A 15,813-nucleotide genomic window follows, 5' to 3' on the forward strand; every position below is an offset into this window, starting at 1 on the left:
TCTCCATAGACAATCATGTGAATAAAAAAGAAATTTATTTCTTCTTTTCCTACCTGTATGTATTTATTTCTTGTATTTTTGCACTACCTAGGATGTCCATTGTGATATTGTGAAGCAGGGTTGAGAGAGAACATTGTTGCCTTTTTCCCAATCTTCGAGGGAAATCATTCTATATTTCACCATTTAGTATTTTGTTAGCTATAGCTTTTAAATGTATTCCTTTTATTAGGGTAAGGAGGACCAATTCCATTTCTAGTTTTTTGAGTAGTTTTCCCAATAGTGGGTATTTACACTTTTCTCTGTCTTTTTTTTTTCTGCATCCACTGATACAGTCACGCAGGCATACCACATGTACACATATGTACACAAATTTTTAACTCAATCTGCTTACATGTTTAATTTCTTTGATTTATTCACACACTTTGAACCAGCCCTCACATTCCTGGAATCATTACCACTTGATCATGATGTATTATCCTTATTATATTGCTAAATAATTAATATTTTGTTAAATATTTTTATGTCTATGTTCATGAGAGACAGTGGCCTCTACTTTTCTTTCTTTGCAATGTTTTTATCTGTTTTGGTCATTTTGGTAATGCTGACTCATCAAGTGAGGTCATCTGGCACACTATTTTTAGAAGATTGTAAAGTTTTGGTATTATTTCTTCTTTAATGTTTGGTAGAATTCATCAGTGAAATGATCTGTGTCTGGTGCTTTATTTTGTGGAACGATTTTAATTACTGGTTCAATTTATTAATAGGAAAGAGTAACTCAAGTGACCTCTTTCTCCTTGTATGCATTTTGGCGATTTGTGTCTATTGAAGAATTGGTCCATTTCATCTATATTATAAAAATTTTGAACTACAGTTGTTCAGTGAATTATCTTCTCATCTCTTTAATGTCCATGGGATCCACACAGATGGTCTCACTTTTATTTTCAGTATTGACAGCATATGTGTTCTATCTTTTCTTCTTGGTTAGCCTTGCTAGAGGTTTTATCACTTTTATTGTTTTCATTGCTTTTCTCTATTGTTTTCCTGTTTCTAATTTGTTTTAGTTTCCTGTGGCCCTTCTAACAAATTATCACTAACTTAGTGGCTTAAAATAACACAAACGTATTCTTTTACAGTTTTAAAAGCCAGAAGTCTGAAATCAGTTTTACTGGATTAAAGTCAATGTGTCAGCAGGGCTGGCTCATTCTGGACAATCTAGAGTAGAATCTGTTTCCTTGCCTTCCATCTTGCTTCCCTCCTCCCATCTTCTATTTCTTTTCTCTAGTCTAAGTTCCCTTTTCCTCTCTCTTATAAGAGCACTTTAACCCAGATAATCCACAATAATATCACCCATCTCAAAATCCTTAATTAAATCACTTCTGCAAAGTTGCATTTGCACTGTAAGGTAACATTCACAGATTCCGGAAATTAGGATTTGGGTATCTTTGGAGACCATTATTCAGCCTATCACACAATTTATTTGAATTATACTCTAATTCATATTATTTCATTTTTCTGCTTGCTTTAGGCTTAATTTGTCCTTCTTTGTGTAGTTTCCTAGAGGAGAAATTTAGGTTATTGATTTTAGAGAAAAACAAAAGTGATAAAACCCCTAGCAAGGCTAACCAAGAAGACAAGGAGAAAGAGATCACTTTCCTTTTATTTTTATTTATTTATTTATTTATTTATTTTTAATCATTTAATAAACTGTTTATTTGTAAATCAATAAATATGGATACTAAGCCTAAAAACTTAGACAATCAATACTACATTAGTAATAGGCATTTAGAATGAGAGTCCATTTGCACAGATTTGTTTTGTAAACAGCATCATCACTGCACACATATACTCTGAATGTTCATTAAATTATCTTATACTACTAACTCTCCTTAGAAAGGATATATTCTGCTTAGTTCTAGCTGAAATAGCATAAATTCCAAATTAATTAGCTTTACTGTATTTGAGAATAGCTCTGGCTCAAGTAGACACCTTCAGTCATTTGTTTCCTACTTTTATATATATATATACATATATATATATATGTATATATGGGTAAGTTGCATCTGCGTGTTGTTTTTATAAAGTCTGTCTATAACAATCTACTGCTAGTAACAGACACAAAGTTGCTGTGTAAAATTATCCCTCAGTTTTATTCTAAACTCATAGTTCAGTTGATTTTATGGTTCTCGAATTGTCACACCTAGGAGAAAAACACTGGGACCTTAAATCAAAACTCAATTCCACCTATCTCAAGGTTTGGCTAGTCATACGATTTTACTCAAGTCTTCTATATAAATGTAAGTCAACAACTTAATCTCGAGTTTGAGAGATGTTTTAGAATCCTGTGACCCTGCCATTCTTGAAGGAAAGTGATATGTAATTTCTGGATAATTTAAAGAAAAGTCGATATTACCAGCTGCTTTAAAAATAAACAGTTCTTCTGTTTATCTAATCTCTGAATTTATCTTTCTGAATTCACTAGTTTGTAAAACTGGCCTTAAAGCAAAGGTGTGAAACCTAGGCAACTAATGGAGATAGTGTAACCCAGCCCTAGAGGTACTTCAAAGTGTCCTAAATTGTTTTTCATTTAAGGGAAACAATCAATTCCCAGTATATCCTGAAATCATAATATCAGATTGCACTCCCCACCCCCATCCCAGGACAACACCACATTCTACTACAGAGCTTCAAAAGAAGTTGTCCTGTGGGTAAATGATGGCTGTTCTTCAAAGACTTCTCAATGGACAGCATTATCAACACCTATCCCTTACTATACCAAAGAGGTTGGAGAGTAAATCGGCCATTTCTACTTCTATAGCACCAAATGTAACCACCAATTTCTTTTTCACCCATGAAGAATACTTCAAGAGGCTCTGAAAGAACAGAGAAACTAAGGATCAGAAGGTTTATGAGTATCTAAAATTCAAAAATTAAATCTTTCACACAAACTTTATCTCCTTACAAGAAAGGTACTAAATAAGTTACATTTAAATGTCCTATTAAAAACAAAACAAAACAAAAAAAACCCCTTCTCATTTAAGAGAAAATGGAAATTATTTAAAATATGAGGGGTAGGGATAAAAGATGAGCTATATATTCAATTCAAATTACATTAAAACCCAAACATAAAATATAAACAGAAGTGAAATTTTCCTAAAAGGAAATGAATATTCACTAACCTCCACCTCCTCTCCAAGTAGGTAAATCACACTAAAGAGAAGAAAGCTACATGGACCAAGAAATCTACATGGACTTTCTCACTTTGATATACGTAAAAAAATAAAAATTAATTTCATGTTGCCAAAATAACTATTTAAATGTTTAGGGTTATATAGTTAGAAATATAGAATTCTACTTTTATAGACAAGTCATATAGGGGAAATAAGTTAGCACAATCATTTGAATTGGTTGCCTACATACTGGACAGGGCTTATTTCGTTTTTTTAGCTTCTTTGCACATGTAAAACATGCCATAAGATGTCCTGTTTTGCCATGGACAATGCAACCATTTTTAGGTCGACCTTGGCAAATCACACAAGGTTCAGTGGCATTAAGGGAAAAACTAGATGGCACACTTTCTTCTTGATCTTGTGTTTCTTCCCTCTCAAATTCTTTGACATCTTCTTGACTGCTATAAATGATGCTACTAGAAGTTGATGGCTGAGAAAAGTCCTCACTTTCTTGGGATAGGGAGGCTTGTGTGATTTTACCATCATTTTCCTCAACGCTTTACTCTTTAGAGTCACTCACTGTCATTTTTTTGCAATCAAGAACATCAAAGCCCTCTTCCACATGTGCTGAGTTTTCTAGTTTGGCGCTCTCAGATATTTTTCCTTTATCTTCAGGAAGCCAATTCTCACAGTTTCAAGTATTTCCTTCTAGCTATTCCAATACATTAAAACCTAGTTACACAATGCATAAGAACACCCTCCAGAGTGACCTCTCAACTCCATTTGAAATCTCTCAGCCACTGAAACTTTATTTTGTTTCATTTTGCTTCCCCCTTCTGGTAAAGAAGATTTTCTCAATCCCAAGATGCTGGGTCCAGGTTCATCCCTGCTAGTCATATCCTGCACTGCCAGGGAGATTTACACACTTGGGAGTTGGGTCCCACTTAGAGGGGAGGGCATAGAGTTCACCAGCAGAGTCAGATTAGAGAGAGAGAGAGTGCCACATCTGAGCAAAAAAGAGGTTCTCTGAGGGAGACTCTCAAGCACAATTATAAGTAGACTTAGCTTCTCCTTTGCAGTAACAAGGTTCACAATGGGGAACCTTATGAGCCCCAAGATTGAGGGCTCAGCATACCAAACTGTCAGTCCTTAGTGTTGGTTAGAATATCAGTAATAACCCAGGTGGGGATGGCCACCATTTCCGCATTTTTCCCCAGCTCCTCAGGGGGTCCCTGCAAATACATTTAATTCTCTGCCCAAATTACTTTGAGATGTATTGCTATTTCACACTAACCTGTACAAAACTACCAGATCTCACTTCCTATCAAAGATCCATATAATTCTGGTGTTTGAATAAACTGATTATACAAGTTAAAGTAGTTACTGTGCAGCAGAAGATATATTTCCTGCACCAAATAAATATCTCTTCCCTTGTTCTCACACAGAGGTTAAAGTTTATCCCTTTCCTTTTAATCTTTTTTATCTAGATAGGAAAATTCATATTATCATAAATTATGTTGAATTATCATAAAAGGAAAGGTCTTTAATTATTTAGGATCCACCGACCTAAACAGTCTTCATGTACTTGTATAACACCTACCTTCCAGTCACTAAATTATGTCTCTATGTATTAAACCACAATGAACTTTCTATTGCCCATATATTTGCTTATACTCTCTCTTCAGCCTGTGATAGCAGTTTCATTTGAGCTGTGAAAATATCCTGATTTCCCTCCATATCTATGAATATTTGCTAAAGTTTATTTTACAAAGATTTCTGTTGTTTTGGGGAAAGCTGACAGGACAAGACAAAAGACTGAAAAGTCCTGTGTATGTTTATGTATACATGTCCATTTGGACAATTGGCAAGTCCACTTGATCTAATTATAAATTGCCAGTAAATCATAGATCATTATTATTAGAATAAGAAAGAGATTTTCTATGACTATGGAAAAAGATTGATTTCCTTTAATATTTGGTGAATTCAATATCACAGTATTTTTCTACTAAATTCAAATACCATCCCCTTAAAAAATGGGAAGTTTCCAGCTGAGAGGGAGAAAAAACAGTCACTTGTATCTAGCTTGGCAACCCACATCCTTGTTTCAGTTCTTGGGACAGAGGCTCCAAGGATACAAGATAGTGAAACCTATGAAAAGTCAGGCAAACTTGGCCTTTTGCAACAGTCTATTTGACCAAGTCACTTTTATTTTGTATGTGTATATAAATATGTATAATATTAATTCCATAGAGAAAGTGTACTATGCCCTTGATTAAGGTAAATTAAGACAGAAAATTTGATGAGCAGAATCTTCATAAGTATAATTTGCTCCATAGTCCTAACCTTTGATGTCAGAGTTTGATAATATCTTGGTCCAAAGAAGACTCAGACAGGGAGGAGTGCACAAAGATTTTTTTTAAGTTCTGATATTTTCACACTTTACTAAATTCTCTCCAACATCCCCATTCTCATTCCAATTCAATATTAACCATGTGTGGCATATAAAATCCTCAGTAAATATAGAAATGGTCAAAATATTACATCTTCAAGACAAGTCACAGCAAACATGGATCTATCTGAACAGTATCCTCTCCATTCTCTCCTTTACTTCACACAATATTTTTTAGTATACCCTATTAAAATAACACATCACCAGTCCAGACTTTAGGATCGGTTCCAAAATCACATTTTAAATAATAAAGCATGTACCTTTATTCTATTTGAAATGAAAATGTGGGTTCTTTGAGACTTGTTAGGAGATCAATATAGCTATGAAACCTGGATCATTTCAAATATATGGTTAGTTCCCAAAAAATAGCAAAATGCCACAGATAATAAGAAAAGTGTGGACAGGGAACTTTCAAGACTGAAAGCAATATTGCAAGATTAAAAAAAATACTGGCAACTTGCTGTATTTCATGAGTTGAAAAGTATTTTTTTAAGTCTTGAATATTTGAAATTAAGGACAGTAGTAGGGGAAACTCATATTGGACAAAGGTGAATTGATTTGCCAGAGGTAGCTTAGATTCAGAAAAAAAAAAAAATGAAGTCTCCCAACAAATTAATCCTCAATTCAATCCACCAAGCTTGGAATAGGTGAGTTGATGTGGAACTCTGTGTTCTAGTTTGCTAATGCTGCAGAATGCAAAACACCAGAGATGGATTGGCTTTTATAAAAAGGGGGTTTATTTGGCTACACAGTTACAGTCTTAAGGCCATAAAGTGTCCAAGGTAACACATCAGTAATTGGGTACCTTCACTGGAGGATGGCCAATGGCGTCCGGAAAACCTCTGTTAGCTGGGAAGGCACGTGGCTGATGTCTGCTCCAAAGTTCTGGTTTCAAAATGGCTTTCTCCCAGGACGTTCCTCTCTAGCAAGCTTGCTCCTCTTCAAAATGTCACTCACAGCTGTACTGAGTTCCTTCTCTTTGAGTCAGCTCATTTATATGGCTCCACTGATCAAGGCCCACCCTGAATGGGTGGGGCCATGCATCCATGGGAATATCTCATCAGAGTCATCACCATTCCAAGCAAATCTAATCAGTGCCAAAACGTCTGCCCCACAAGACTACATCAAAGATAATGGCGTTTGGGGGGCACAATACATTCAAACTGGCACAGTCTGGGTCACTGAAACTTTCAGAGTAGATGCCTTATGAAACAATTTTCATGAAACAAGTTTTTTCCAGCACACTCATTTTCTTTTGATCTTTAATTCATTTATTTCACTTTCTTCTGAACTGATTTGAAGTAGAACTTTAATAGTTAGTTGCAAGCCCTTTGAGATGACTATTTTTACTTATTATTTTATATTATCTACAGCATATGATCTTACCTAAGAAGGAGTATAAATGAACATGGGTGTAGAAAAACAAGATTAGCAATGAGATGATAACTGCAGAATTGATTATCATATATGTTTTTGATTCACCTCTAATAATGTTAAGAAGGAACCCAAAACATAAACATACTAATCAAATTACAGATATGTTTCACATGATAGATATTTCTTAAGTAAAAAAGAAACCACTATCTGATTGTATATTGTTTCTATCATTAAGGTTAAACAAATTTGTTTTTCTTATCAAATAGTATTTGCTGGTGATTGAATCATGTACCCCACAAAAGCTATGTTCAGGTCCCAACCCCTGGTCCTGTAGGTTTGAAACCATTTGAAAATAGGAGTTTTGAAGGTGTTATTAGCTAAGATGTACCCAAACTGAATGAGAGTGGGCTTTAACCCAACATGGCTGAAGTCCTCACAAACAAAGGAAATTGAACACGGAGACAGAAGCTACAGGAAGCAGCCAGAAGCTGGAAGTCACAGAACCTGGAGGAGAAAGGAGAAGACACCATCATGTGCATTGCCATGTGATGGAAAAGTCAAGGAATCCCAAAGATTGCCCACCAGTGGAAAGTACTGACCACTGGAGGAAGCACACTTTCTAGCTTCTTACCCCATGCACATGGAAATTTCTACTGTTAAGTCAACCCATTGTATGGTATTTGTTTTAGCAGCTAGGAAACTAAAACAGTACCAGAAAGTGGGGTGCTACTGTGGAAAATACTTGAAAATGTGGAAATAACTTTGGAATTGAGTAAGGGGTAGAGGCTGGAAGAATTATGAGGTTATTGACAGAAAAAGGTGAGTTTGTTTTTACGAGCCTGTCGGTAGAAATATGAATGTTAAGGTATTTCTGATGGGCCTTAGAAGGAAATGATGAATGCATTATTGGAAACTGGAGGAAAGGTGTTTCCTTTTTTAATGTGACAGAGAACTTGGTGAAATTGTGTTTTAATATCATATTGAAAGTGGACCTTGAAAGCGATGAACTTGGATGTTTAGCTGAGGAGATCTCCAAGCTAAGTGTGGAACATGCAGCATGGTTCCTTCCTGCAACTTATAGTAAAATGAGAGAGAAAAGGGAAAAGAAAAGAATCTAACTCTAAAGCATCAAGGAACCAGCAATTGATGACTTGGAAAATTCTGAGCCATTATAGATCAGTTCTCTGAGATTAGGGCCAGAGCGGCTCTTATCAGGTACCTCCCCAGGTTTTTAGGAGTGAGTCTACAGACGACAGTGCTTCATGTGAGGGGTTAAATGAACAATGCTTTGCTAAATAGAATGAGGCTGAACATGGATTCAGTCAGGCATCTCAGAGGAAGTCACCATTGGAAAAGCAGTTAATGAGGAAGGACCTGTGGAAAGTTTTATTGTCTGATGGCTTAGACCCCCTTGAACTACACTCAACTGACAAATTTTTTGCAAAATTTGCATGAGCAGAATCACTGCCAGCCTGGACTGAAAAGGACAGAAAGGGATGAATTGAAGGAAGAATGACTTCAAGGACACAACCATAGAAGCAAAGTTCTGGACCAAAAAGATCTCCTTGAGCCAAGAAGAGCAGGCCCACCCACATATGTAGAAAGGGCAGACTCAACTCCCTGCATTTGGGAGGGGCAAAGCCATCTGTCTCGTCCACTCAAGGAGAGCCTGGACACCAACCTGATGCTCAGAGAGGGTGGAGACTATGCCCCAGTGTTTGAGGAGGGCAAGACCTCTGTGCAAGAACTTGGAAGGTTTGGGGCTGCCACTCCACTAGGCCCAGAGGACAAAACATCATTGGCTTTGTTTCAGACTTTTTTGGTACCTGTCACCTTGTTTTCTGTCCAATTTCTTCATTCTGGAACAGGAATGTTTATCCTATGCCTATTCCACCGTTCATATTGGGACAGATAACTTGTTTTCTAGGTTTCACAGGTCCACAGAAGGAAAGGAATTTTGCTCCAAGGTGGACCATATCCATAACTTATGCTGATGAGATTTTGAATATAGCATTGTTCTAAAATGGCTTAAGGCCTTTAGAATGTTGTGATGGAGTGAATGCAGTTTGTATTTGGAGAGAACACATCCTTTTGGGGTCCAGAAGGTGTACTGTTGGGAATTGAATCATGTCTGCAACAAAAGGCATATTCATGTCCTAACCTCTGGTCCTGTGGGTGTGAACCCATTTGTAAATAGGACCTTTGAGGATTTTGTTAGTTAAGGTGTGCCCAAGCTGAACGAGAGTGGGTCTTCATCCAGTATGATGGATGTCTTTTTAAGCAAAGAAAATCAGACTTGGAGAGAGAAGCCTTGGGGAATACCCAAAGCCAGAAGTCACAGAACCCAGAGGAGAAAGAAGACTCACCATATGCATTGCCATGTGACAGAAAAGCCACAGAACCCCAGAGAAATTGGCCAGTCAAAAGATACCCACTCCTAGAGGAAGCAATCCTTCCAGTCCCCTAAACAGTGAGTCAATAAATTCCTGATGTTAAGTCAACCTATTCTATTATATTTGTTTTAGCTCCATAGAATTATAGTAATATATAAATATATTACTATATATTATATTTCTATATTTTATTATATATTATGTTATAATAAATATTGGTAAACATATATAAATAATTTTAGCAAAACTCCATGTAATAAAAAGTATTGTGTGTCAAGACAACCTAACTAGTAATTATATTTAATTTAAATTTTCAAATGACTATTAATTTAAAAAAACAGTTTTCCAAAAGTGTAAGGGCTTTTCTCATAAAGGGGTAAATGCCATTCAGCACTTGAGCATAAGAGATGATTTATAGAACAAAACAGAAGAATAAGGTCACAGAGTGTCCATGAAAGCATATAACTATTAGGGTATACAAAAATGAAGACACATAAATAAAACAAAAATATGATTAGGAAAATATATGTTATTATAAGAAATATGAATAAAAAATTTAATGACAAAGAAATCCCAAGAAATGTTAAACATAAATATTGAGAATTAAGTCCTGAAATATTATTTACATACTATCTGAAACAGAATGTATCAATGATTTTTGATAATTATTTTTTCTTTGGCATATTAAACTTATCATTCTTTCTCTTTTGTAAACGATTTTCTGTTGCCTCAATATAACTTTTTAAAGGTACTCCAATTGTAAAAAATACATATAGTGTTTCCATAGATGACTTAATTCTTCAGATTGGCTCTAAAGGGAAAACTAAAAATAATGGTGATTGCAAATTGAGCAATTCAGTTTAAGAAATTGCAATTAGATTTTTCTTTGGAAAGAATGGTGTATTGTGCAATATACCTTTTTTTTTTTAACCAAAAATACTTTTTTCTTTTAATTTTCCCTTCTGGAAAGCTAATGTGAATAAGGGAGGCAAGTTTATGGGGTTGAAAAATTTGCGTATCTTTCCCCCATTTGATTCTACGGAAGAGCTGATATTATCTCTACTTCCTTTGTAAAAAATATTTCCTCAGAACTAAGATCAAGGAAAGTAAGGGGAGGTATCATATACTTGAAACGGCACTGTTTTGGAAGATAGGAAATAGAGATTTGTGTCTGGCGTATTCTGATAACTAGCTGTAATAATTTTATTTTGGCTCAGAGGCTCATAAATATATTATTGAGGCTTATATATCTTCCTGGTTCTCATTAATCCTTTGTGTAGAGGTTTTCATTTAAAGGCTTGGAAGAAATATAATGGTTCCCTTCTGATCTGATGAGTTGCTTTTAGTACAAACATGGAATTCTATCCCACTAGACCAGTGTCATTTTCTAGATAGTTCCCACTTCTGGCCACATTTGTAGTAGCAGCAACTTATTTTTATGTTCAATGCTATTTTTATCAGCACTTTCAAGAAGCTTTTACCCTTACTTATCTTCTGCTATACTGTTGCTCCTCTACATTATTTTCACAGCCAAGACATAACCACATTGGAATCACTTTGCTGTCTCTACCCTCGTGACTCTTAACGTTGACTACAAGATTAGCCAGTGATATTCTTGGATCCCTGTTACCCACCATTTAAAAAGTCTCTGAATCCATGCCTATGCCACTGGGATTATAGCCAACATGGATCTTGACACTTGCCTCCTAGATATTTATTGCTATTCCCTCTGCCTCTGAGGCTAACACTGCTGCTTTTTGGGGGACTATCACTGGATCTTACTGGATTCAAAACTGTGCCTAGGTCTCTATTCCTTAGGGTACAGTCACTGGTCATTAATTCCCTAGAATGCTATTTCTGTACATATTGCATCTGCCATAATTGACCAAAGATTTCAAATAAGCTTCACTATCATTCTCTGTTGCAGTTGCTCTTTGATGGGGACATTGCCAATGAAGGCCAGAGTTTTGTTTACCTTTAGGTAAATAGAAGACATATCTTACAATTGTCCTATTCTGTAGACTAATCTTAGTCCATTTGACCCTCCACATCTTGAAGTATCTTTGGCTTTTTACAGATAAACCATATTGTTTTCATAAATGCCAATCAGAATTCTAACAGGGCTATCTGAATGCACTGTTGATTTAATGATAACTCTGCCTCTCTTCAGAGTGGGGCAGAAGGCAGTCAGGATCATTTGAGACAGAAAGGAGATCACTCAGGTGTTCTAAAGTTACTTCATATTTTTACATTAACTTTCAAAGCATATGTTTTCAAGCAAACAAAAACAAATTGATTAGAGTATAGGACATCCACAATTAGCTTCAAGTCTCCAAAAACAATGTTATTTGAATTTAATTAGTTGAAGATGAAGTTTTGTGGCTGAAAATAGTTTCTTTATGAGACTCTTAGAATTTAATAGAAATACAAGGCTTGCCTCTAAGTTCTCAGTTAAGATAATTTCATCAGCATGGTTGTACATTAGTATTTTTCTTTACTTTTCATTATTTTATTAATTACTTCAGATCATCTAATTTTCAAATGATATTTCACAAATTCTGTATTTATAGCTCCTGTTGGTTGTTAAAATTATGAATAACATAGTTTTGATATAAATCAAAGTAATTTTAAAGAAACTCAGATAAATTTGCTTTTAGCTATTAAATATGATAAGTAACTTGAAACTAGCTGAGGACTTTGTGACCCACTCCCCTAAAATGCATTCTCTGAGGCTACAGCTTGAACAATTTATAATTTGATACTATTATATTTTATTTTTTTGCAATATAAAGTCACTTTTTAATGGATTTTTCACAGACTTAATGAGAAGATACGCACTTTTTTATTATGGCATATTTAGAAGAGAAGGGGAAAGAGCAGAGAATTATGTGTAATTGTGAAGCTCCTTGTTTTAGTTTCCTACACTGCTCAAAGCAGATACCATGAAATGGTTTGGCTTAAGTGATGGGAATTTATTACCTAACAGTTTGAGGCCAGGAAAATGTCCAAATCAAGGCATCATCAAGGCAATGCTTTCTTCCTAAAGACTGGCTGCTAGCGATCCTTGGCTCCTCTGGCACATGGCAAGTCACATGGTGTTGTCTGCTAATCTCTCTCTCCCTTCTCTTCTGGGTTTCATTCTTTCAGGTTTTTGCTTCCATGGCTTTTTTCCCCACTCTCTCTGGATTCATTCCATTTATAAAGGACTCAAGTAAGAGTCCCATCCTGATTGAGGCAGGTCACACCTTACCTAAAGTAGCCTCATCAAAAGTCCTATTTTCAATAGATTCACATTCACAGGAATAGATTAACTTTAAGAACATGTTTTTCTGGGGTACACAAAGCTTCTAACCATCACACTTCCCAAATTAGATTGTATCATACAACCTTATAACACGTGCATATGCATGGGTTAATTGAAGACCTATATGTTGTTGGATAAGTAAGACAATTCACATCTCTGTGTGATTTTTCCTCACTTATAAAATGAGGAGTTTTGAAAAAACACATTTTAAAATCTCTTTTCCTTTTCCACTTATAAATTTCCTTCACCTTTTACATGCTATGAATAACAGTAATTTGTTCATTGGCAGAAATTTATTTAAATTTTTTCCCTTATTGGTTTCTTATATAAATGAATAATCCCTTGCATCTGGTGCTAAAGGTGTGAAAATAGCACTTTTTTGATATTAAGAAACTAAAACTTTCTAACTGTGTGTTTGTTTGCATGTCTTCCAAGAACATTAGTTAGGGAAATGCTGGCTACTTTACAGTATTATAACTAATATACCCCAAAATTTCAGTGCCTTCACACAATGCAAGTTTATTTGTTAAGCACATAACGATTCAATATGAGTGTTTGAATTTGACAGGCATATTTTCTCCATGGGAGGATGCTCTGGTCCCAGGTTTGTGATCAGATAAACAAGACACTGTTTATCTCAGTTGCCAACCAGTGGAAGTAAAAAGGAGACAATAGAAAAGAGATATCTGCCTCTAAAATCTTAGCCAGGGAGTAGTACACATCAATTCCATACATATTCTTTGGGCAAGAACAAGTCACACAGCCAGACCAAGATATCAAAGTTACTGGGAAATGTACTATTTTCTGAAACCACTTACTGTCATTAACTGTCTACTAAGGAAAAGGGAGCATGAACTGTGGTATCTTCCTATCTATATGAGTCATCATGGATTTATCTATATAAGTTATCACCATAATCAGACCCACTGTTCAAGTCCAAATAGGCTTGTTTTTAATCTATTATGGAACAAAGGTACCATTAATTCAATTCATAATTAAAATAAATTAATCAAATATTTAATGTATATATATATATATGTATATGAATTGAAATAAATATTTCTTTTTTCTCATGGAAAAAATAATTGTGTTAATCATTATGTGGCTATATAAAATTATTTAAATAAGTGATGTATTTATAAATATAGAAAAGGAAATTAGCATACACTCATTCCCAGTTGCATTACAGAGCTGAATTATCAAGAGCTATATTAGAGATATAGGTACACATGTACACACACATATGTATATCACAGGAAGTAAATAGCTGTAATTTGTGGACAAGGAAATTTTTGCCATTAAGGTGGCATTAGAAACTTTATAAAGAATTATAATTTTTATAGATTAAAAATATCAAGAAGGATATCCAAGATAGAGTGACATCTTGAGCAATGTATTGAATATACTCATGGGCATATGTTTGAGGATGTTATAAATAAATTATTTATTGATGGGTCTATATGGATAGGGTTTAGAGATTGTTGGGGGTTGAATTATGTCCCTCACAAGACATGTTTATGTCCTAATCTTGGTCCTGTAGAGGTAAACTCATTTGCAAATAGAATCTGAAGATCCTGTTAAGATGAGGCCAAATTGAATCAGGTGGACTTTAATCCAATATTACTGGAGTCCTTATAAGCAAATGAAATTTGGATGCAGATGTAGAATCCAGAGGATGAGACAGAAGAAGATAGATCATTATGTGACAGAAGCAGAGACTGAGCCACCACTGAAACCCACAGATTTTGGAGAAAGCATGGCGTGCTGATGATACATTGATTTTGATTTCTAGCCTCCAATAACTGTGAGGCAGGAAATTCCTACTGTTTAAACCAACTAGTTCTGTAGTATTTTATTATAGAAGTCCTGGAAAACTGACACAAGTAAGCAAAACCTAGATGTCAGGGGAATTTTGCATGTCATGGAGAGGAATTTGTACTGTATTCTTTAGGGGAGTCAAATCAAGTTCTTTGTAGAAGTAACTTGAAGCAAGTAGAATATTCAGAAAATTAAACTGAGAAATGGGAACATTTTACTGCATTAACTACAAATACCTTAGTGTGGTTTTCAAAACCCACCATAATCTGATATCTGAACCAAACTTTGATCAAGTTGTTATCTGGGATTTCCTCTTCTTTTCTTCTCATTACATTATGCAAACCTTTCCCGATTTCTATCTCCTACAGAAAGCTTTTCTGGCTATTCTAGTTGTTTTTGAAGTTTTTCCTCTGAATGCTTATGGAATTGATTTTGCCTATCAATAGCATATAGTATTGATCATATACAGTTTTATTTTTTATTTAACTTTAGACATATCCTATCTAAGGGTTGTGTCATTTGTCTGTTCTATAGTTGCTGCAAGAGGTAAAACAGTGCTAAGCTTAAGGAACTAAACACATGCTTTGTTGAATGATTGGTAAAGAACACATCTTTCAACTACAAAAGTGAAGTTGTTTAATTAAAATAGTGGGAGATCTTTTAGCACAGTTGCAAGAAGAATTAAAGGCATTCTCTTTAAAGATCATAAAGTTTGCAGAATGTCAGTTAGTAAATCTGATGAACGTGTGGTTTACATTGGTCCATCAAAGGATTTTTTAAGTACTTCAGAGGTTAATTTTCTTTTCCTTTTTCTTTTATAAGAATGAATAGCTTTATTCTACGAGGTATTAATGGCTAGGTTCCTACAGTGTTGTCTACTTGTATAGTCTCAGACCAATTCTGCATCAGTTGGACATTTCCTAATTAATCTTTATAGATTGAAAAGAGATGTTCTTGAGGCATTAATTTGATAGAAGAAAGCTTCAGGATAAAGTAGTTCTAATAGAAAAATATCTCTTCTTTTCATGTCTAATCTGTAAAGTGAAAAAAAAACAAAAATGATTCTCCAGGCCATTTACAAATTTCCAGTGAATTGCTTCCCTAAAACAGAGCTCAGGACATTTCCTTGACCCAAATCTGATAGTAATTTAGTGCCAATTTCTACCATACTAACCCTAGGGTAAGCCTGAGTCTGAACAAGACAAATTACCTGTCTTGTCATGCTGTTCAATCTGTGACATAAGTGAAAATTTGCTCTTTATTATCATTACTATATTGTATCATCTCTGGCAAAGGAGTCAAGGA

The 15,813-nt window shown here is 34.9% G+C and overlaps 1 pseudogene; it reads right to left on the bottom strand.

Moving 5' to 3' along the window:
* Positions 1–3,339: 3,339 nt before the first annotated feature.
* Positions 3,340–15,813, bottom strand: part of LOC119533019 — a 70,255-nt pseudogene continuing 57,781 nt past the window's right edge.

The sequence above is a fragment of the Choloepus didactylus genome, chromosome 4 (assembly GCF_015220235.1).
Source record: "Choloepus didactylus isolate mChoDid1 chromosome 4, mChoDid1.pri, whole genome shotgun sequence".
NCBI lineage: Eukaryota > Metazoa > Chordata > Mammalia > Pilosa > Megalonychidae > Choloepus > Choloepus didactylus.